Genomic DNA, 24,402 nt, shown 5'->3' with positions numbered 1-24,402 from the left:
AACGGGGAAACCAGATCCAGACAAACTCCTCAGGGCCTGAGCACAGACAGCACAAACATAAGTGATGGTAACGAACTGACACAGACACACAAAAGCGTTGCACAGATATAGGCACCATGATGAGCTTCAGCTGGCGAACTAATCAGACCAACTGGGTGTCGTCATAACACGTGATCCTAACAAATCCACATGGACAACCAAAACAAAACAAACCCACATGATCAAACATACACTCCGGAGAAGTGCACAAACCTGCAACCGTGACATTACCTCCTCTCCTACGAGCACCTCCTGGTGCTCCCAGAAGAGCTTACCTGGCGATTGTAATCATCGATAAGAGAGTGATCCAATATGTCTTTTGCAGGGACCCAACTCCTCTCCTCCGCACCATAACCTTCCCAGTCCACCAAGTACTGAAATCCTCGTCCCCTCCGTCTCGAGTCCAGAATGCGCTTAACCGAATAAACGGTCTCCCCATCTACGAGACGCGGCGGGGGGGGGAACCGGTGAGGGCGGGTTAATGGCCGTATGAAAAACGGGCTTTAATTTGGAAACATGAAACACGGGATGTATTCTCCTGTACGCTGGAGGAAGTTTGAGGCGGACTGCCACCGGACTAATGATCTTGATGACAGTGAATGGGCCAATAAATTTAGGTGCAAGTTTATTACATACGGAACGCAAAGGAATATTCTTAGTTGAAAGCCACACTTTTTGACCGACGACGTAAACGGGAGGCTTCGACCGGTGGCGATCGGCTTTAGCCTTGGTGCGCGCACCCACTTGGAGGAGGGTCTGTCTGGCTCTGCTCCAAGTGCGTCGGCACCTCTGGACAAAGGCGTGGGCAGAGGGGACCGCGATTTCGGATTCCAGACTGGGAAAAGCTGGTGGCTGGTATCCTAAACTACACTGAAACGGAGAGAGGCCCGTAGCCGACACTGGTAATGAATTGTGTGCGTACTCCACCCATGGGAGCTGCTGACTCCAAGAGGAGGGATTTTGGGAAACCAAACAACGTAACATGCGCTCGAGATCTTGATTGGCCCTCTCTGTTTGTCCATTATTCTGAGGATGTAAACCAGAAGAAAGACTTACAGTGGCTCCAAATAAATGACAGAATTCTCTCCAAAATTTAGAGACAAACTGGGGTCCCCTGTCAGAAACCACGTCCGTCGGGAGGCCATGAATGCGAAAGACGTGATTAATGACAGCCTCCGCTGTCTCTCTGGCTGAGGGTAATTTAGGCAGAGGAATGAAATGAGTAGCCTTCGAGAACCGGTCCACAACGGTCAAAACAGCCGTATTGCCACCAGATGGCGGGAGACCAGTGACGAAATCTAGCGAAATGTGCGACCAGGGTCTCGAAGGCACTGACAGCGGCTGAAGGAGTCCAGCAGGGGGGCGATTAGAAGTCTTAGAAACAGCACAAACGGAACAGGCCAAAACAAACTCGCGTATGTCCCGTGCCATAGCTGGCCACCAAAATCGCTGTTTAACCAAAAATAAGGTACGACTCACCCCAGGATGACAAGCCACTTTGGAGGAATGTCCCCACCGAATGACGTCAGACCGAATCTCCTCAGGCACAAACAAACGACTGGGTGGGCATCCAACCGGGGGCGTTACCCCATCCAGGGCTGTGCGGACCCTGCTCTCGATCTCCCATGTTACTGCAGAAATACAAATCCTCTGGGGAACGATGGGCTCAAGAGGCGTATTGCGCTCGGAAGAATCAAAAAGACGGGATAACGCGTCGGGTTTTATGTTTTTAGAACCCGGTCAATATGAGATGGTAAAGTCAAAACGTCCGAAAAATAATGCCCACCGAGCCTGCCTGGAGTTAAGTCGTTTGGCGGACCTGATGTATTCGAGGTTCTTATGATCGGTCCAAACGATAAAGGGAACCCCCGAACCCTCCAACCAATGACGCCACTCCTCCAAAGCGAGTTTGACAGCCAACAACTCCCTATTACCAATGTCGTAATTTCGTTCTGCGGGAGATAATCGGTGTGAGAAAAACGCGCACGGATGAATTCTGTCATCCGAGGCTGCGCGCTGGGACAGGATCGCGCCCACCCCCACCTCTGACGCGTCAACCTCCACCACAAACTGCCGGGAGGGATCAGGTGTCACCAGAATGGGAGCTGAAACAAAGCGGCTCTTTAGATTAGTGAATGCAACCTGTGCTGCACTCGACCACCTGAAGGGCGTCTTGGCGGAGGTTAAGGACGTCAGAGGGGCGGCGAGCTGGCTGAAATTGCGAATAAAACGCCGGTAAAAATTAGCGAAGCCCAGAAATCTCTGCAGGGCCTTACGAGACTCGGGGATTGGCCAATTCACCACAGCCTGAACTTTCTCTGGGTCCATGCGCACCCCCTCGACTGACACAATGTGTCCTAGAAAGGGAACAGACTGTGCATGGAACACGCATTTCTCCGCCTTGACAAAAAGCCCATTTTCTAGCAGCCGCTGAAGCACTCGCCTGACGTGCTGCACATGTTCCTGGAGAGAACGAGAAAAAATCAGAATGTCATCCAGGTAGACATAAATAAACTGATCTATCATGTCTCGCAACACGTCATTTACGAGTGCTTGGAAAACTGCAGGAGCATTAGAAAGCCCAAAATGAAGAACACAATATTCAAAATGCCCCCTGGGGGTTAAAAACGCAGTTTTCCACTCATGACCCTGCTTCATGCGAACCAAATGATATGCGTTGCGGAGATCTAATTTCGTGAAAAACGAAGCCCCTTGCAGACGCTCGAACGCTGAAGACATCAGCGGCAAAGGATACGTATTCTTCACCGTGATGCTGTTCAGCCCTCGATAGTCTATGCAAGGTCTAAGAGACCCATCCTTCTTTTTCACGAAAAAGAACCCCGCCCCCGCCGGTGAAGAAGAGGGCCGTATGATCTTGGCCGCTAGAGAATCAGAAATATATTTCTCCATGGCCTCCCTCTCAGGAATAGAAAGAGAGTATAACTTGCCTTTAGGCGGAGAGGTACCTGGCAATAAGTCTATTGCACAGTCATAGGGACGATGAGGAGGCAGAGAAGCAGCTCGAGACTTACTAAACACTCTCTTCAGGTCGAGGTACTCACTGGGCACGTTTGACAGGTCCATGCGCTCCTCCTGAAACACAGAACAAGAAACAGCAGAACGAGCAGACGAAAGACAAGACTCATGACATTTCTCACTCATTAAGACCCCAGTTAATGTGAGGTTTATGAAGAATTAACCATGGATGTCCTAAAACCACCGGTGAGTTGGAACAGTCTGTTAAAAAAAATGAAATGTGTTCAACATGATTTCCAGACGTGTTAAGTTTTATGGGTTTGGTGGAGTGAGTGATGGTGGGAAGGGAAAGCCCACTAAGGGCGCGTACTGCAATGGGTTGTGACAGAGCTATAACCGGAAGTTTAGAACTGAAAGCGAAACTGGAGTCAATGAAATTTCCCTCCGCCCCGGAATCGACGAGGGCATGGGTGTCATGACTTCCGGAACCCCATGATACAGTGACGGGCAGTAAAGTGACAGTCGTAGAGGATTTGTCCAAATTAATTTCACCCATCAGTAACCTCTTACCTACTGATGGGTGTTGTCTTTTACGGTACAGGAAGCCACCCGATGACCCGCCCCTCCGCAGTAGAGGCAGAGTCCCTTCGTTCTCCGTCGGCGCTTTTCTTGCACGGACAAGCGGGATCTCCCTAACTGCATGGGTTCCGGGTCAGCGCTTACCACTTCCGGTGTCGCAGCCAATGCCGGAAAGTCAGGGACGGAATCCGAATACCTGCTCTGCTGCAGGCGAGTCTCACGCCGAAACAGTCTGGTGTCCACACGGATGGCCAAATCCACCAACTCGTCCAGAGTCTTTGGAAGATCTAAGGAATAGATCGCATCTTGCAGACGATCAGACAATCCGTGCAGAAACATGTCCCATTGTGCCTCCGCGTTCCAGCCGCATTCAGCGGCTAGTGTTCGGAACTCAATCGAGTACTCCGCCACGCTCCGATTCCCCTGGCGGAGTTCAGCGAGGACTCGGGCGGCCTCTCTCCCGGAAGCGGCTCGATCAAAGACCTTCTTAAGTTCTTTTGAGAACAGGTCAAACGTAGAGCAGCATGGTAACTTTTGTTCCCAAGCTGTTGTTCCCCACTGAGCCGCCTTGCCCGAAAGGAGGGTGATGACGAACGCCACCTTTGATTGCTCGGAGGAAAATAATGACGGCTGCAGTGAGATGTAAAGGGAACACTTAGACAAGAAGGATCGGCACAAGAGAGGCTCTCCAGAGTAGCTGGTCGGAGGTGGAAGACGCGGCTCAACAGAGCGACCAAGGACCGCAGGCGCTGGTAACACTTCCGGGGTCGGTGCAGTCTCGGGGGCTGGTGCCGTATCAGCCTGTGCAGCACGGGTAACCAGTTGTTGGACCTGGGATGTGAGCAATGAAACTTGGCCAACCAGGGCCTGGATCGCCTGAGCCGTGGTGGCCAGGGCCTCATCCTGTCGATCAATCCGAGCGTTGCTATGAGAGACGAACTCGGAGATCTGGGAAACACTCGCTGGATCCATGAACAGGTCAGTTCGTTCTGTAACGTTTTGAATGAGAGTCAGAGAGGATCCAAATGCAAGTGTCAATGTTTATTATAATCTGACAATAAAACAATTAGTGCCAGGCAAGATGAACGTAGAACACAGGACAGGAACAGAACGGGGAAACCAGATCCAGACAAACTCCTCAGGGCCTGAGCACAGACAGCACAAACATAAGTGATGGTAACGAACTGACACAGACACACAAAAGCGTTGCACAGATATAGGCACCATGATGAGCTTCAGCTGGCGAACTAATCAGACCAACTGGGTGTCGTCATAACACGTGATCCTAACAAATCCACATGGACAACCAAAACAAAACAAACCCACGTGATCAAACATACACTCCGGAGAAGCGCACAAACCTGCAACCGTGACATTGTGCAACTAAAGCATGAAGCTCCAAACAGAACAAGCAAGCAATCTAAAAAACACCATTTAAAAAAATAATAATAATTTTAATTTATTGCAAAAAATATATATTAAAAAGTTGCATGTTTGTTTAGCAAAGTTTGTTTTTCCATAGAAAAGTTTATTTTACCATAGAAACAACAGCACAGTGATTTCTGTCTGTATGTATTAAAGTATGTGTGTTGTATTTTGTTTACCCTTAATATTAAAAACTGCATGAAATGTTTACTTGACTAATATTGAAATTTGTTTGATCATCTAAAACATTAAAGTGTGATGAACATGCAAAAAAATAAATCAGTAAGGTTCAAACACTTTTTTTCACACCACTGGATATATTTTTCTAGCAGAAATATAGAGAGACAGCAACCTTCAATGACCAATCATTTAACCAACCAACTCAACATAGGCTCATTCTGAAAACGTACCCCTATATACATTTCTGGAGATGGCAAATTGTGAAGCCAGAAGTACGTATGGCTGCATTTAGTTTTTAAAACAAACGCTACATTCTTTTTATTTAAATATTTCCCAAATTTTTTAAAGCAAACGCTACATGGCGGTATGACACAGTTCCTTTTTGCGCTTACCAGCTGACCACTCACCTCCATATAGATGCCTTTCCCACTGTTACCAGTCTGTCTAGTTGGCTCGCCATGTATGTCGGCGGACTTGAGATTCAGAGAGGAGTTGACCAGATGTTGAGGTTTGTGTCTGGCGAAGAATGGTTCCATAAAGCAGCTAAAAATAATAATAATAATAATAATAAAATAAATTAAATAATTAATAAACAAGTAAATAACAGGGTGAGAATGTAGTAAAATCTGAAAACGTGGTAAAAATCAGGCGAGGACTTTTCTTTTTCTGGATTGCTATTTAAAACTGTCTGTTGTGTTCAAGAAAGGAGGAGGGTAGGTCAGTCGATCGCTCAGTCAGTCATTCAGTAAGTCAATCAGTCAGCTAACAGCTGTCTCTGGTGGATTTGTGAAAACAAAAACTGCAAAAAATTAGCTCCTGGGACGTATTTGGCGCTCTACAGAAATGTATATGGGGTACGTTTTCAGAATGAGCCTGGGTTGAACAAAAACACAATCACTACACCTACCCTCACCCTATATAAGCATTACTTACGAAGCTCTCCTGCTACGTACCTTTGGATTGCCTCTTCATCTTGTGCCTCCCATCTTTTTTTACAATTGAGGTAATTTGCTGAAAAACAATATATTAAGAGAATTTAAAAACACCAACTATTCTTAAATAAAAGTTTTGTAATTAATGCAAAACTAAATTCAGAACAAGAAAAAAAATGAGAGTATTATCAAAGCACATCTGGAACAAAGTGGTCAACAATTTGGACCCCCTTCAGTTTAAGAAAGAGGGGCACCGACGATGCTGTAATAAGTTTGTGAGATTTTACTGCTGAACATATCCAACAGACAACAAATTATGTTTGGATTTTATTTATAGATTTTAGCTTAGCTTTTAATTCAGTTCGGACAGATATTCTCCTGCAAAGATTACTTGATTTAGGAGTGAATGGTGATCTTATTTGGTGGATTAAAGATTTCCTTTTAAATCGTCCTCAAAGAGTAGTTGTTAACAAAATGGTGTCTAATTGTAAATACAGGAGTTACACAAGGAAGCATTTTGTAATCCTTATTTTTTTCTCTTTACACAAATGAACTTAAGATCCAGGATTAAGGTTTTAAGTTATTTAAATATGCAGATGATATGGCACTTGTAGGCCGGTTGACTATAGGAACAGAAGGAGATACCTTGTACTATATTTATATAAATTAGCTTCAAAATTGGTGTAAAAGGAGTTCGGTGGAAATCAATTTTAATAAAAACCAAGGAGATAATAATTAGCAGAAATAAACTAGTCCTTAGTCAAGGGTTAAAACCTCTGGTCCTTGAGGGACATGAAATAGAGACAGTTTGATGTTTTAAAAATTTAGGAACACTTATTGATAGTAGATTAACATTTACTGCAAATGCAGAGAGCATTAAAAAAGCAATGCAGAGATTGTATCTCATTAGGAGGTTACACCAATTTGGTGTGAGTCAAGATGTTTTGGATATGGTATGCAAGTACTTGGTTAGAAGTGTTGTGAGTTTTTACATGACAGCATAGTATGGACTGTTGCCAATTAAGGAAAGTGCAATTGTTGATAAAGCACAAAGACAACCAAATTAAATTCAATCAATGAGTATTAAACGGAAAGCACAAGTCATTATTTAATATTGTGCTATCCCTTAAATATAAAATTTCAGCTCTTGCCATCAAAAAGACATTTTAGGCAACCTCAAGTAAAGAAAAATATGTATCAAATGTCCTTTGTGCCGAGTGCCATTAGAATTTTAAACACTGGGTTCTAAGTATGTATAGGGTTTTAAATAGATTTTTTTTTATGTGATATATGTGAAAACAATAAATGTATTTGAGTTGCTTGTTTTTTTCTGTGATGTGTGTCACATGAACGCTGAAGTGGTTGTGTGGTGAAGCCAAAGATAAAATTCCACTTGTGGACAATAAAGAAAGTAAAGTAAAAAGTAAAGTAAAAAGAAAATCATTAACAAGTAGGAAAATACATTAATTAAGCACATTTTACCTTGTAAACTTCTTCAGTTTTTTTTTCAGTTAATTTCAGTAACATTATTGACTAATATGAAAACATCTATGAGTTATTTACAATAGTTTGTAAAGTGATATTTTACTAGATATAGAACACAAGAGACTTGCTTTGTTTACCAAATAAGTGAATCTGGATTTGCATTAAAATAAATATTAAATCAAAAGTCAAAAGGTATTTTTTTATTTCATATATTAAGTTTTTAGTTATGATACTCAGACCACAGATGTTTTACAAAATTCTCCACAGAAATAGATTGAAAAAAAAAAAAAAAAACGGTAACACTTTATAATTACACACTATGAAACATTTAATAAGCATTAGCATCTAGTGAATTCATTATTTGTTAAGCATTAACTCTACATTAATAAACATTAGTAAGTAGTTTATAACTGCAGCTATAAATACTGTATTCTTGACATACAACCACATTTATAATGTGCTTAATAATTGTTTTTTCATACTTTGTGACTGGTTGATTTTTCATTACTAAATTGAGTATTGCATTATTTACAAACCAATTCTATTTAAGAGTAGTTGGAGGTTTTTAAGATCATTCAGAATGAGTTCTAAATGATATATAAACTATTGAAATCAACGTTTATATATATTATTATTTAGGCATATACTAATGTATGTTATATATATATATATATATATATATATATATATATATATATATATATATATATATATATATATATATATATATATATATATATATATAAAATACTTTATAAACTAACTTCATCTAGTTTTGTGACCTAATCTAAAGATAGGACTATTTATGCTTTATAAATCCTCTATTAATGACAATTAAAGGCTCAGTATCTGATGAACATTATCTTTGCAATCCTATCTAAAAAATAAAAAATAAAATTCCTGTGAAGTTTAAACATTGCCGAATAATATAACATCATTATATTAAAAATATAACATCAAATTGGATAAAACAATATAATAGGATGTTTTCGCCTCACAGCAAGAAGGTCGCTGGTTCGAGACTCAGCTGGGTCAGTTGGCATTTCTGTGTGGAGTTTGCATATTCTCCCTTCGTTTGCTTGGGTTTCCTCCGAGTGCTCCGGTTTCCCCCACATTTCAAAGACATGCGGTATAGGTGAATTGGGTAGGCTAAATTGTCTGTAGTGTATGAGTGTGTGTGGATGTTTCCCAAAGATGGGTTGCGGCTGGAAGGGCATCCGCTGCGTAGCAACCTGCTGGATAAGTTGGTGGTTCATTCCGCTGTGGTGATCCTGGATTAATAAATGGACTAAGCCGAAAAGAAAATGAATAAATGAATGAATATAATATACAATGCCTAAACAGTACAGTAATTCTATTTTAGATGGTTGCAAAGATTTATTTTTTTTATTTGATACAGTTTCATTTGTGTCTCTTTAAACAAATAAAAATGAAGAAAGTCATATTTTCTTTTTCCTGTTTGGAATATAACTAAGCCTTTAATTAATAAAGGATTTCTGAAGCATAAATAGTCCTCACTTTAGATAAGGTGACAAAACTGAATGAAGTTGAGTTGATAAAGAATTTATTAACATACAAAATAGCTATTAGTATATGCCTGAATAATAAGAATTATAAATGTGAATTTAAATCGACCATTGATTATTAAAGGGACTAAGCTAAAAAGAAAATAAATGACTTAAATGAATGAATAAATGAATGAATAATTGATTCAGTTTGTTGAAAGCTGCTCTTGATTTTGTTTTCGATTGAAAAGAATGGCTGTGGTGAGATGACGGAGGTGGAGTCGGCGTTAGACTTTGCATCCTCAGGCCGGTCAGGTCGACGTAATGCTCTTCCTAACATTTTGGGCTCTCCAGCTGGTGTCAATCCATCTGACCTGCCCCTCACACTAGCTGAACTCTCCCTCACAGGTCAGACTCTTTTACTTTTATGCTTACAGACAAATTTGGTCTTCTGCACATTAACCTGGCACATTGTTCTTTTTCTGAAGATGGTCCTGAAGGAGCTCAGTCTCCCGCATCACAGGAAACACCAATCCCTTCAGAGAGTTTAGAGAAGAAACAGTGATCCTAATAACTAATTTTCTCATCCTCCAGTCAACACCTGTACTATTAGAAGGAAGTACTCGGCTGATAAGATGTCTGTGCTGCAGAATAACAATTCATTTTCGGCACAGACTATGACTCTGTGCCTGTTGACATTAATAGAGGATTCAGACTCATTGCTTTTGTTTGTTGTTGATGAGACGAGGTGAGGTGAGATGTTTCAGATTACCTCGTTCACCTGGCCTAATTATGTAAGAAATGATTTGAAACATAGCAATATCCTGGTCATGCACATGCTGCTAAGAGCATAATTGAACAGAATATGTAATATGCACACATACACAAAATAGCAATGTGTTTATATATTTGATCAAAATTTGTAGGTAGCATTGAAATTGTTTAATTTTTTTTAGCACTTTATGCTGTAGATTGATGTAAATCAACTTTACAGCATGAAAGATAAATAGGCTGTGATGGCATTACTTTCAATTAAGACAATATTCAATATACAGTTTTCAAACTGAACAGAGCATATTAAACTGAAAAAAAAATGTCCACATCTACTAATTATGGAGCAGTGTTACTGTCGTTAAATTATTTTGGCCTGATTTTGCTCATAGGGGCTGCTCTCCTGTTTGTACATCTATCAGGGCCCTAAGTGACAAGAAACACAAGAAAGTGGCTTAGAAACCGCCAGTATTGTTACTAATTAATTACAAATAATTATGTTAACTATGATGAAGCTAAAATATATAAATATTTTCTTGCAGAATAACTTAAACAACATAAGTTCAAGTTAAGAAACCACACCAATGAAAATACAGCAATACAAATTACAAAAATAAACTTAAGCTTTAAGCTAAATATAATTATTTTAAATAATTTATTATTATTCTATTACATAATATTATACTATTATAGATTTATTAATATACTTTTTTACATTTTTGTACACTTTATTCATGATATCTACTCTGAAAAAAGATTCAAAGATTAAAGGAGCAGTATTGACAGATATTAAGCACAGTTAATACTCAAATAACCCATCAAAATAAAGTGTTACCAACAAAATAAGTTGAACAATATTCATTTAAATTTGTTTACTTTTAACCTATATAAATTGCTTGCAACAGTTTTGCAGAAATCTTTTTTTTTTCGTGTATTTACTGGATTGCTCACTCTTGAAGTTCAGAACTAGTCAGGGTCCCTGGACACTGGTCTGATTGGCCTCAGTACATACAACAATTTACATTAAATTTGTGGTATAGACAAATCATAAAGCATTCTTTTTTTTTACACATGACCAGGCAGGCACACATCAGAGGTGGGACCAAGTCATTGTTTGGCAAGTCACAAGTAAGTCTCAATTCATTGCCCTCAAGTCCCGAGTCAAGTCCCGAGTCAAGACAGGCAAGTCCCGAGTCAAGTCCCATGTCAAAGGCAACAAGTCTCAAGTCAAGTCCAAAGTCCTACAGTTTGATTTTCGAGTCTTTTTAACAGAAAAACAAAATGTAAACAGATTATGTATGGTTGTAAGATCTGTATTTATAAAACAAACCTTTTTTTTATTAAAGAACATTGCTCAGATATATAAAAATACAAATGTAATTTTCTGAAAAGTGCTAAACAGTGCTGCGTCTCGTCTCCACAGCAAATTACACAAGAACGAGTTCCACCACAATAGAGTCCATTTTGCCTCACATCACACATTGCAGGTCTACTGCTGTCTAGTTCATTAAGTTTAGTTGTGCTATGTCATGTCTTCGGTGATCAACTTGTGATTAACTAAAACTACATAAACAACCTCAATGAGGCAGCAGTAGACCAACAACTCCTGTATGCTGCAAAGTAAAATTGAGTGAACTTGGTATTTTGTCAATTGAATCTTGTGTGTGCTGAAGAGATGGAGATGCAAATCTGTCTAGCAGCAATGTAAAATTGTGGCACATATTCTCAAGTAGGCTACTTCATAAAAACAATAACGTTGTTTTCTTCACATAACAATGAAGAACTTTGCTCTCTACCTTGTGTGATGCTCCTGCACCGATTTCCTCTGTGGACAAAACTGCTTGCGAGCTCTCAAATATACGCTGCTCACGCGCAAGTTTTCTCGCTCTCAAATATGCACTGCTCACACACACATTTTCCTGCGTGCTCTCAGAGATTATATACAGAATTTGTGTCTTGTGTTTCCTCTTCCTTTCGTGCTTTTTGATATGATTTATATTGAGGCACTATTTATTAACAATAACCAAAATACTAAAATAGACTTACATATTACATTTTTTATCTAATAAACCATAACATTTTGGCTGTATTTTATATGATGAGATATTTCCAGTTACAAACACTTAAGAACACAGAGAATAGATATTGGATGTAAAGAATGCATTTTGTTTTACAAACATTTATTAAACATCCAAAAGGTGCACCATACTAATCAAATAAAAAAACATAAACATAATTTTTTAAACAAAAATATAACTAACGCAAGCAGAAATGTAACTGTAATAAAAATAAGGAAAAACTTGATTAGGTATTATAGCCTACTGTACTATTCACTCTTTAAATAAATCTCACTATCAATCCCATTTTATCATGGCAACTAAAATAAAGTGAACACGTCTCTGCTGTCTTCCACATTATTGATGAGATTGTGGAGGACATTTTCCATGTCATTCTCTTCATTTTGAGGAAAAGCTGTTCCACAGGGCCCCTGATCTATTGACATGGACAGTGTTTTGAACAATACTATAGTAAAGTACTTCAATAAATCTGTTGGGGTCATATTATAGTTGCTATGGTAACACAAGTGTAATATAAACAAATTACCCAGTGCTGTAGTTTTTTTACAATATACGGTATATTATACTACGATTCACCACACTTTACTGTAGAAAAACTACACTCTGTATTTTATTTTATCAGTTCACTATTCTTAATACTACAGTATGCTGAAGCATTCATTAACAACTTGTAAATAATACTAGGCTAAAACATAGGCAGTATACCTAACTCTCAAAAACACTAGTATTTATTATAGCATTTACCTTAACCTCATAGTTTTTCATGTATTGTTACTAAATAGTATAGCAATATATAAACCATATCAACATTCTGGAATAATCAATTTACCAGGAGGATCTCTGGAGAGCAAAAGCAGGAAAGGTTTGAGGCACCAGTGTGGACAAAAGTCAAGCAAATGCAGTGAGACTGAATACGCGTGCGAGAGACCAGCCAATCAGATTGAAGTACCTGCCCACTGGTGAAAGTAATGTCAGAGCCAATCAGATTTTTTTTTCTTTTCATAAAGAACGGGGTTCGAATCCCACTTAGGCACTTGCAAACTATCATTTTAGACTATTTTGTCAAAAATTCCTACTGAAAAAAACAGCTTGAACCAGCCTAGGCTGGTTGGCTGGTTTTAGCTGGTCGACCAGGCTGGTTTTAGAGGGGTTTTGGCCATTTCCAGGCTGGTTTCCAGCCATATCCAGCCTGGTCTTAGCTGGTCAGGCTGGGAGATGACCAGCTAAAACCAGCTTGACCAGCCTAGCCAGGCTGGGAGCCCAGCCAAAACCAGCTATGTCCAGCTTAAACCAGGCTGGTCAAGCTGGTTTTAGCTGGATTTTGCTGGTCAGTTTCCAGCCTGACCAGCTAAGACCAGGCTGGAAATGGCTGGAAACCAGCCTGGAAATTACCAAAACCCCTCTAAAACCAGCCTGGTCAACCAGCTAAAACCAGCTTAGCCTATAGGCTGGTTTAAGCTGGATTTTTCTGCAGGGATATTGTAATGTTTAACAATTTATTAGAGCCACGAATTATCTAAAACTTGTTTTCATGTTTGAATAGCCAATGTGGCTAAATAAATATAAATAAATAGCAAAGTGCTAAATAAATTAAAATAGAAATACCCACAATGAAACAGGTATATAAATTTAAATATTAGTTTAAATACATTCATAGTGGTTTTAAATATCTTTTAATATGTAAAGTAGAGAAGTTCACATTCAACAAACTGAATAAAACAAGTCTTCGTTTTTAGTTTATTTAAAAACAATTACAAATGGAGTAATTCAACTCACAATTAAATGATCTCATTGAGTGATGGAATAATAAAGGTAAAACTTTAATTGAATGATCAGTCAAGTGTTTCCAAATGAAATCTGTTAAAATAAGAGTCCTACAAAACAGGAACAAAGACACTCATGAAACAAAATGTGATTGTTAATTGTATTTTTTATTAGATGGTTGGTTTTAAGTACTTTAAAAATAGTAGATAAGCCTTAAATATAGAGGGGGAAATACAGAAAAACAAACAAACAGAAATTCAACAATATAGATGCATTACATTACAATCTCACAATACAAATTTTATTAAAAACCATATAGCGGACTAAAATATTGCTAAGAGGCATAACATCAACAATAATACAAATACTTTTAAGGTTTTAAATACTAAATAAAATTAATAGTATCAATCCAAAATATGAAAAAGGTAACACTTTACAATAAGGTTGTATTAATTAATTAAGTTTATGTATGTACTAATGTGAACAAACAATGCAGTGCAGTACAGTTACAGTTCATTACAGTATTCATTAATTAATGGAAATAAAATTATTGGTTACTCTTGTTAAATCACAGTGCATTAACATTAATGTTAACAAGCATACCTTAAAATTGTAATAATGCAATAGTAAATGTTAAACTATAATTAATAAAGGTTTATAAGTATAGTTCATTATTAGTTCATGTTAGTACATAGATTAACTAAAAAAAACTTATTGCAAAATGTCACCAAAAAATAACAAAACACTTTTTTCACAGTTTTAAGAGCTTTAAAAATAAATAATATATATCTAGTTATTATATGGCATGTAATTAATGTTACTACTAATTAAATAGTTAGAAAATACTGTCAGAGGATGGGCAAAACACAAAAATAAAACATAATTGACCCATTGACACAAACGACCAAGTGCAAAAACATAAATTACAGCCATGTTCGTTCATAATTATGTGAAATAAATCACGAGAGGGTAAATTTGGTTTAAAAAAAACTGAAGTTCATTTACTTATACACAACAGTAAAACAATGCTTTTGCACAACAGAAACACATTGCGAGTAGTAAAGTCTCTTACCTTTGACAGATGTTGTAAATCCGCTGAATAAAACAAAAGAAGCAGATCGCGGATGTGTTTATTTCACTCTCCGAGTCAGAATGAAAATGGCATCTTCAAATTTCCCGCTGGTGCAAAAACACTGAAGTGCGCCACAAAGCGATAGTGGTCGAAAGTATGCGTGCATGCTCTCTGTCTCACACACGCAGAGATAGAGCGCTCCGTGTCAACATACTTTTTATCTTTGGGCTTTTTATAGAAAGTAGCAAGTCTTTACAAGTCAATAGGCGCAAGTCCAAGTGAAAGTCCAAGTCATTTATGTTCAAGTCCAAGTCGAGTTGCAAGTCTTTTCCTATTTTGTCAAGTCGAGTCTGAAGTCATCAAATTCATGACTCGAGTCTGACTCGAGTCCAAGTCACATGACTCGAGTCCACACCTCTGGCACACATATATGTGTTCATTTACAATAATGATGTCAGACTTTTGTAAATGTTAAATTGAATTTTAGTAACAATGAATAAGATACACATATACACACAGCACATAATGTTATGCTTCAAAATTTATAAAACATTATTATAGGGATGTAACAGTATCAGAATTTCACGGTACGATAATACCTCGGTATGAATGGCACGGTACGGTATTTATTGAATAATTTACAGGAAAAACAGAACTAATGAAAAGACTCGAAAAAAGTGCCAAAAGTGTTTATTTACCTTAGCACTGAACATATCAATGACATACAAATTAGCCATCTATCTGTAAGTTTCGAAACAGGAACTTCAATTTTTCAATTTTAATAACAAAAAACTATTAAACTATATAAAAAAATAAAGTTTCAATTTAGTATTGTTGAAAACTCATCACATTCAACATTTAATCACTCACTCACTTAGATAGAGATGGGTTTTTTATGAAAAATTATCATGTAACTATAATCTGGTAAAAGCTGGGATCTCTGGGCATATCCCCTGCAACAGAAAAAGAACCCTTCTCATTTTGGACTGAGGTTTCTGGGACAGAGAGATATGATTTAGCCAAGGTTAACAGCAGTGAGTAACATTGTGCATTGTCTTTCCACCACTTGAGAGGACAAGCCATGAGTGAGATAGAGGTCTCTTTGCGGTACAAGTCAATGTCTGCATCAATCTAACAAGTGTGCTGTGTTCTGCAGTCCCCATGACTGTTTTTAGTCGTATTCCCCGACATATATTTCACCACAGTCTGGCAGTGCCTGCATATTGTTTTTTTCTTTGTCTGTCACCTTTTCTCCTTTTTCGTATCTTTTTAGAAAGAAACCGAAATGCTTCCACACATCCATTTAAAACCCGCTTTAGGTTCGATCATTTCCAGCTCTTTTTCTTCCCCGCTACTAGCAACACACTCCATTTCCGCATTACTGGACCTGTAGTGACAACAGACCGCAAAGGATGATGGCCACGCCTAGGCTGATGGGAATTGTAGTTACCTCCCGTTCGCTTCATTCGCCTAAGCAAACTTTTCTCAGAAATATAGTTTTATTGAGTCATGCGCCTACGGTAATATTGAAAAAAATTACTATGACGGTATTTACAATATTGTTACATCCCTACATTATTATTGCCTTTATTCTCTTAAGAGTCAGCTTATTGCAAGGATCATGTACATTTTTATTAATTAAACTCCCTGACCAGTATTAGTACTCTTTAAAGAAATTGGAGGCAAGACAAAATAGATTTTTTCAAATGTTAACTTATGAACAATCACTTTAAAAAAATCTTCTGTGTAAGATCTGTGCACTTTTGCTGTTGCATACATTTACTGCTGCACTGTCCTGTTGCATTAATAACTTTACATGTTTTCAGATACACCGTTTCTTTTCATATAAAATATTGCAGCTATGAAGTGTAATAATCAGCTATTAGACATGTGAAAGAGGCAAGTTAACTCTAACATAGATGTTGAAAGAATTTTAAGGAATATGTATTTATTTATAGTGTGAAATTGGTCTATGTTGGTGGAACTGGCATTTCACTGCTGTTGCTAACACAATATGCATCACGTCTAAAACACAGTCTTCAATGTCACCTCTACCAGTAAGCAGCTCGAGACAGGACGTCTGTTCACAGCTATTAACAACACATTAGACGTGCCAATATAGAGACAACGGCATCAAATACCACAGACATGACCTCAGCCGGCTGGCTTAAAGAACAAATGTGTGCTCACTGGAATGAGCGAAATTGATATGAAACATTATAATGGAAGAAGGAGTTTTAACAATGAGATTTATGCATAGTACAATACTAGTCAGAATGAGTGCATTTATTTAAACATTTGGGAGATTCAATATTTGACATGTTTATATTGATTATATTACAAATGCAATTACACCATGTTGTTTATTTGTATTCTTGCTAGTGAATTTCTCCAAAATCAAAAGGAGTTCTTTTAAATGATGTAGTAGAAAAAGTGCCAACATAGTTTTGAAATGTAAATTGCATGGTTTGTTTTTCTCATTCTTCCTATTTAGACATTATCATCAGTGCACTGTAAAAAAAAAAAGTTGAGTAAACTTAAAATAATTAGGCAACCTATCACACATAGCTTTTTGAGTTAACTCAACAAACAGGGTTTGAAGACCAGTGAACTCAAAATATTTTGTTGAATTCTTTAGTTCTCTGAACAAAAAGTATCATGTTCACCCAACAAGATATTTTTGTTTGCTGAACAAAAAATATCATGTTCAACCAACAGGATATTTTTGTTTGCTGAACAAAAAATATCATGTTCATTCAACAAGACATTTTTGTTTGCTGAACAAAAAATATCATGTTAACCCAACAAGACATTTTTGTTTGCTGAACAAAAAACATCATGTTCAACCAACAGGATATTTTTGTTTGCTGAACAAAAAATGTCATGTTCACCCAACAAGATATTTTTGTTTGCTGAACAAATATTATCATGTTTACTCAACAAGATCTTTTGTTTGCTGAACAAAAATTTTCACGTTTATTCAACAAGATCTTTTGTTTACTGAACAAAAATGATTATGTTTACCCAACAAGATTTTTTTAGTTTACTGAACAAAATAAAACAAACTGATTCATTATGCATTTACTATTAATTTTTAGGATTCAAATTAAATACACAAGAATAGTCAATTCACTTTTTTTTATTTTTAACTGTGTTCAAATCACAATCCAAAACATTTGCATACAAAATCAGCATTTGACATTAGCCGTGTTCAGCATTGGGCTAGTTTGTACACAACTAGTACTGAATGTTTCCAGATTTGAAAAGATTGTACACTGCCTCAACATAAAATAACTGGCAACCTTACTAAAACCAAGCTATTAGTGTGTCTAAACACTCAAACCAGGTGAATATACAATCATCTAATCAGAGTAAACCCTAAAAGCCACTCCATTCATACAGTCTTTAAAGTGTACTGCACTTTTGTCAACAAAGTACATAAAGTCCAAAAACAGACCTCAAAACATTGAAACAGTGGCACATTAGGAAGTGGTCACGGGTCAGTTGCCGTTACTGTGTGGAGTTTGAATGTTCTCCCTGCGTTCACGTGGGTTTCCTTTGGGTTCTCCGGTTTCCCCCACAGTCCAAAGACGTGTGGCACAGGTGAATTGGGTAGGCTAAAATTGTCCGTAGTGTATGTGTGAATAAGTGTGTATGGATGTTTTCCAGAGATGGGTTGCAGCCGGAAGGGCATACGCTGCGTAAAACAAGTTCATTGCGCTGTGGCGACCCCAGATTAATAAAGGGACTAAGCCGAAAAGAAAATGAATGAATGAATGAACTGAACTCTCGCAGATCATGTGCCACCAACCTCCATAAAACATGCTGAATCACTTAAAAAGTATGTTTGAGTTCTTTTGGGTGTTCCATATTCAGTCTATACAAGAGGCTGAACAAGTAAGCGAAGGCTGCAGGCAGATGTGTGATATCCTGAAGTACTATGGCCTCCTCCAAGATTTTAGCGAGGTTCATCACATATTGCAGGGATGCAGAAGTGCCATTATCATCTTCCACCACAGTGAAGATTCCAATCCTTTAATCTCTGGTGCTGTGGTCTTCAGGGTCCGTGTCCTTATAGGAGATTAAGTAATGGGAAAATTAATTGATGTGTAATATTAATTACTACTTATTAATGTTATTACTATTATGCAAAGAAAATAAAAACATGTAATACTTTCGTACATACAAACAGTAACACTTTGAATAGTCTATAATATATAATAATTGAACAATATATTGACAACTTTTTAATATTTAGCAATTTTTTAAACTTTTATTTTACATAAAATTGCAAAGATTTACTTTTATTTGATACAGTTTCAATTGTGAAAGTTGTTTATTGTCCTGTTTAGAATATAACTGAGCCTTTAATTGTCATTCATAAGGGATTTATAAAGCATAAATAGTCCTCACTTTAGATTAGGTCACAACTGGATGAAGTTAAGCTCATAAAGCATATACTAACATACAAAGTAACTATTATTACATACCTTAATATTAGGATATTTAAATGTTAATTTGAATAGTTTATTAATCATGTACTTAAGCATTCTGAATGATCTTAAAAACACCAACTATTCTTAAATAACTGGTTTGTAAATAATGCAATACTTAAATTAGTAATACAAATGAATCATTAAAGTTAAAAAAAAATACAATCATTGAGCACTTCATGTAGAGTTATGCTTAACAGAAAATAAATTAACTATTCGCTAATACTAAATAAATTATTTATAGCGTGCAGCTATTAAAAGTGTTACCAAGCAGACTAATAAATGTAAAATAGGGTATGAAAATGGGTAACTTACCAGACATATCTTGAGAAAGCAAGCAGAATTTTTACGAAGAAAAATTGGCAATCCCTCAAGAGCTGCTCTTTCTCGATCGGTGACAATATCAGTGACCTAAAGGAAAGTCATTTACAAAGGGTGTTTTACAATCTTATTGTTTTGTAAGTAAAAATGTACTTAGTACATTTAAATGAGCATAGTATTTTATTCATGCTGTTGAAAAAACACATGGCTTTATTTTTAAAAAAGAATTTTGTGGTTTCCATACAATGGAATTTGATAATGGTTGTGTTGGCAAATTTAGAAAAATGTTTAGTTTCATGTGACAATTACTTTGAGTTAAAAACTACAGCTATTATTTTCTATTTTCCTCTTTGAATGTATTCATTTGAAATGGTCACTCAAAACAAGTGAAACATCTGTTATTTATCTTACTTCCATCTCACAATCAAAACACAACTTGACACAATTAAAATTAATGCAAAAGGGCTGGACAATTAAATTGTTGCAATTACGTTTTATTAGACTGTATTACCTGAGCATGAAATTCTTGACAGGACAAAATATGTTGCACATGTTAAAAACATCAGACGGGTGTATAAGAAAAAAAAAAATCTTAATGAGTACCTGCTCATCCATCTTGTTTAAAGTTGTATCCATCTCTGGACCCATTGAATCCCTTCTTTTCTGTAGAGTTTCAGGAGAGGTGCTGTATATTTATCAAGTCACTCGATTAACTGTCTCAGGAGATCTACATTACAGATCTGAGAAAACTCTGTGCAGATCTACAATATACAAAAAAAAACATACATATTAATTTTTACACATAATATATATATATATATATATATATATATATATATATATATATATATATATATATATATATATATATATATATATATGTAAATGTAAATATTTAAATGTTCAAATGCTGAATACAGATGTATTTTGAATTACCTATAATAATAATGTTGTTTGTTATTTTTAGCATTATCATTACTACCTTGAATGAAACCAAAGCAATTGCAATATAGTGACTTACCTCTTCCTTAAAGTCCAGGTTATCTCTCTCTAATTTCTTCCTGGCTAAATCTCAACAACTTCTTTTGGGCAAAGAGAAAAGGTTTCTTGCATCTGCTGGTGAATGACCGTCAAATTTCACTGATGATAACAAGTCTCACCTCCTCAAGGAAATCTTGCATTGAATTATGTCATTGTCAATATTTCAGTCCTTTTGAGCAAAAAGAAAGAAAAATATATATTTAGCCCTTTATATTTTTTATGTAAATAAAAGCTAGCTGACTGTTAAAGCAAGTTGGTCTGAATATGATAGACATTTAGTCGAGCTAACAAATCAAGCAATGAATTACATGAAAATCACACGATTTTCACACAAATTACACAGTTAAACACGTCACCGTTTGTTCCACTGGCTCTGGTTCGAAGGGAAAAAAGGTTATGATGTGCGCAATGCTGACAGCAATCTAGATAAACAGGACATAATGTTATATTTGACTTGGATACCTGATCTGGTATGTTATATGATACTCATTGTATTAATCGTGAGTTATTAAAGCAAATGACTCGATTGAAATCGCTATTTGTTTCAAATACATTCACTCTAAACTTTTATTGATGTAAATAGCCAAAACCAAGTGCACGAAACAAGTAACTCACGGCTAAATTATAACAAATAGTTCCGTATTAGGATACACGCGCACATCAAAGCCAACATATCAAATAATATAACGTTAGATGACAACAAAAAAAGACATACATACCTATGATTTAGCAGAAACGTTGTTGGCCTGCTCTTAACTAGGGATGGCTGACGTGAAACTGATGTTTTGACACAGTGTCGAGATCCCGAAGCGCAAGTGTTTCGAATCACTGCACCGAAGCATGATCCGAAGCACCCAAGTCACGTGACTAAAGTGTTTCGAAACACCTAGTCACGTGACTAAAGCGATTCAAAGCATCGATCAGCTTAGAAACGTTTCGAGACCTGGTGAATCCTAATTTGACTGCCAAGGTCTCCAAATTATCTCTGTCTCAAATGGCTTAGAGCACTGTGGGTTTGCTTATTGATTCTATGCTTAGCATGATGTTTTGGGTTCGAATCCCGACTTCGAAATCATGGTTTTATGTATTTTAATCATGTTTCTGTTTTGTGTAGCCTAAATTGGATACAGCTACAGTTACGCCATCAATTTAGCATCATTTTTGTAACACTGTAAAACAATAATAAATATTTTTACAGTATGGTTGGGTTTAGGGTTTGGGTAGACATTAATAAAATACAATAAATGGGAAATTTAATGAATAATATAAATAATTCTTGATAACTTCAGGCCACCGTTTTTGATCTAGCAACAACCCTGTTTTAAGACAAAAACAAGACATATTTATTCACAAATTGTTTATTCGGATATCAGACCAATGTTGAAACAAAACGATACAAGAGCAAAGCATTACCAACTGGTATTAAAGCATTTTAAAACAACTGCTACTGACTGGCTTCGAAACCTACTACTCCTGCATGGATGTCTGACACCTTAACCACTGTACTATGTTACTTGAAGAATTCCACTATCACAAAGTGGGGTTTAATCCCTCAATTTGTTCAATCGTTCTTTGCTGAAGCTGTTTCAGTGCAATATATATAAAAAAAATGACCACTAAATGTCACTGTAGAGTGAGGTTTCGAAACGTTTCGAAGCTTCGACACATTTGTTTCGACTGTTTCAGTGTTTCACGAAGCCTCGCTTTGCCCACCACTACTCTTAACCGCTCTATCACGGTCTCTCACATCATTAATACACTGGTAAAATAGATCGGGCAGTCAGATGGGTAGCACATCGCACAAAAACATGTATACAATTATATACAATCGATTATGAAAACGATTGACACGTAGCTCCGCAGAAAGAAAGATGGTTCGTTTTGTCGCGCGCACGTGACAGGTACCCCCTGCAGTGAGCTATGGAAGTAAATTGCGCATGCGCCAGAAGCTTATAAGGCGCATGCGCCAACAAGAAGGGCACGCATCAACGCAAAACTAAGAATTTTGTATTAGTTCAACGAAATATTTTAAGTTTTTCACATTGAAGCACCATATTTGTTGAACAAACTAACTATTATTTGTCAGCATTTCAAATGAAAATATTTAAATTCAGTTAACTTATTAATCTTTGTTCAGAGGACTTTTTGAAAGTTGGCGTTTTTACAGTGTGGAGTAGATACATCTAAGCCATACTTACTGATATTTTCAGGTAAACTTTTCTACCCAGTGTTTAGTAATGATGCACTACAATGTATTTCGATCCTATAAAAGTCATCAATGTCATCTTTTAACCACAGACATAAATTTTTTTTATCATGTTTACTTTTTTTCTTAGCTGTACCAAAGCATATACACCCCCCCCCCTTTTTTTTTTTACAATAAAATCTATTTCATTTTTTAAAGGGTTCAGTTGTTGTTGTCATTATTAATATTCTTTGCATTTATCACTTCAAACCTCAAAATAAATGTCGAAATAATTTTCGAAGCCACTGTTTTTCGCTTTTGTTTATGCACTTGGCCTTTCAAATGGAATAGAATAAAAAATGAAATGACTCACTGACTATTATTTGTAAATTGATGAAACTTATCTGCAAAAAATCCTGTCAAATAAGTCAAGCAAACATACACCAAACTACTATGGCCTGTATGGGCATTAAAAGGTCTAAATTAATTGAGCAATTTGCCAAATATCAGAGGTGCATCAGTTGAACATATTTGTATGTATCGATTCAAAATAAACAAAGTGAACACTGAAAAGTCTCAGCAGATCACTAGAAAATGTAGCAGACCCACTTATGGCTTATTGTAAGCCAGTCTTGCTGCATAAAGCTTTCATAATACGGCAAGATAAAGCACAATTGCTTACATTAAGTTTCATAAACAGCAGCAGAAGTGCCACAACAATTCAAACTGAGGGTAAATGCCTTATCCATATTTTTTCGGGTGGCATCTCCTTGTGGAGTTTGTGTGTTCTTCCTGTGTTCATGTAAGTTCCCAAGAAGGTCCATACAGATTTCAAAGGCAGATACTGATTAGATCAGGGACTGTTGTGTGGACTTTGCTATGTGGTCAATTGTTGATTGGTCAGTTTGTATGTCTAAGTATTTGGGCGTCTTAACTATGAAATCCTTACAATGTTATGAAGTTAATGGTTATTTCCCCTATTTACTCGAGATGAAGACTTCCGTCTTTCTCACAAATGCTGAAGACCTGTTTGTCTGTGCATATAATATGATTGTGGAACAAACCATCTTTAATTGCAGAGTTAACAGTAATTTGATAATTAACCATAGATTAATTGGATAAATGATACAATCACCCATTGAAGCATTGCTTACACTCTCTTTTGTAGTAAAGGTGTGTGTATTGAAAATAAAAAATAAAACACTAAAACAACTAATCAAGAAACTCCCCCTGTTTATTTCTATACTAGACACTCAGACTTATACAGAATTATACATTTATAATTTACTTATTGTTTGTTTGTAATTTCTGTCTAATCTGTAAATTGGATTTTCTGTTACTAGAAAGTTCAGTGATGCAGATGTCATCTTGCTCGGATGTCATCTAGCTGTTGATACAATGTTACAGAAAATCCCATTTCACCCAAATCACATCTCAGATATTACAGGTTAACATTACACAATGTTCTTCATAACTGTGAAATTATTCTCTTATGAAAGTTGACATAATAAAGGTTGCTATGTAACTTGTTACTATAGAAACAGATCAACTTTGAA

The 24,402-nt window shown here is 36.7% G+C and overlaps 2 long non-coding RNA genes across 6 annotated transcripts in view; one reads left to right on the top strand and one right to left on the bottom strand.

The window, feature by feature from the left end:
* LOC110438143 (uncharacterized) overlaps positions 1 to 24,402 on the top strand; it is a 47,543-nt gene that overhangs the window by 10,882 nt on the left and 12,259 nt on the right. For 2 of the 4 annotated variants that reach the window (XR_012394989.1, XR_012394988.1), the window contains exons 2-3: positions 9,373 to 9,529; positions 9,610 to 9,874. This is a non-coding gene — a long non-coding RNA (uncharacterized lncRNA). Of the gene's footprint in view, positions 1 to 9,372; positions 9,530 to 9,609; positions 10,502 to 24,402 lie in introns of those variants that run through there. The other 2 variants (XR_002456160.3, XR_012394987.1) reach the window with 2 other exon arrangements.
* On the bottom strand, positions 17,930 to 21,522 carry LOC137488495 (uncharacterized). Of its 2 annotated transcripts, none has more exons than XR_011007549.2 (5): positions 21,381 to 21,522; positions 20,642 to 20,830; positions 20,224 to 20,381; positions 19,615 to 19,710; positions 17,930 to 18,877 (listed from the first exon to the last, which is right to left on the bottom strand). It is a non-coding gene; the product is annotated as an uncharacterized lncRNA (long non-coding RNA). The 2 variants fall into 2 exon arrangements; XR_012394985.1 differs by lacking the exon at positions 21,381 to 21,522 and adding an exon at positions 21,018 to 21,078.

The sequence above is a fragment of the Danio rerio genome, chromosome 19 (assembly GCF_049306965.1).
Source record: "Danio rerio strain Tuebingen ecotype United States chromosome 19, GRCz12tu, whole genome shotgun sequence".
Lineage (NCBI taxonomy): Eukaryota > Metazoa > Chordata > Actinopteri > Cypriniformes > Danionidae > Danio > Danio rerio.
Note: the sequence above shows the minus strand (reverse complement) of the source record. Positions and strands in the feature narration are given on the sequence as shown.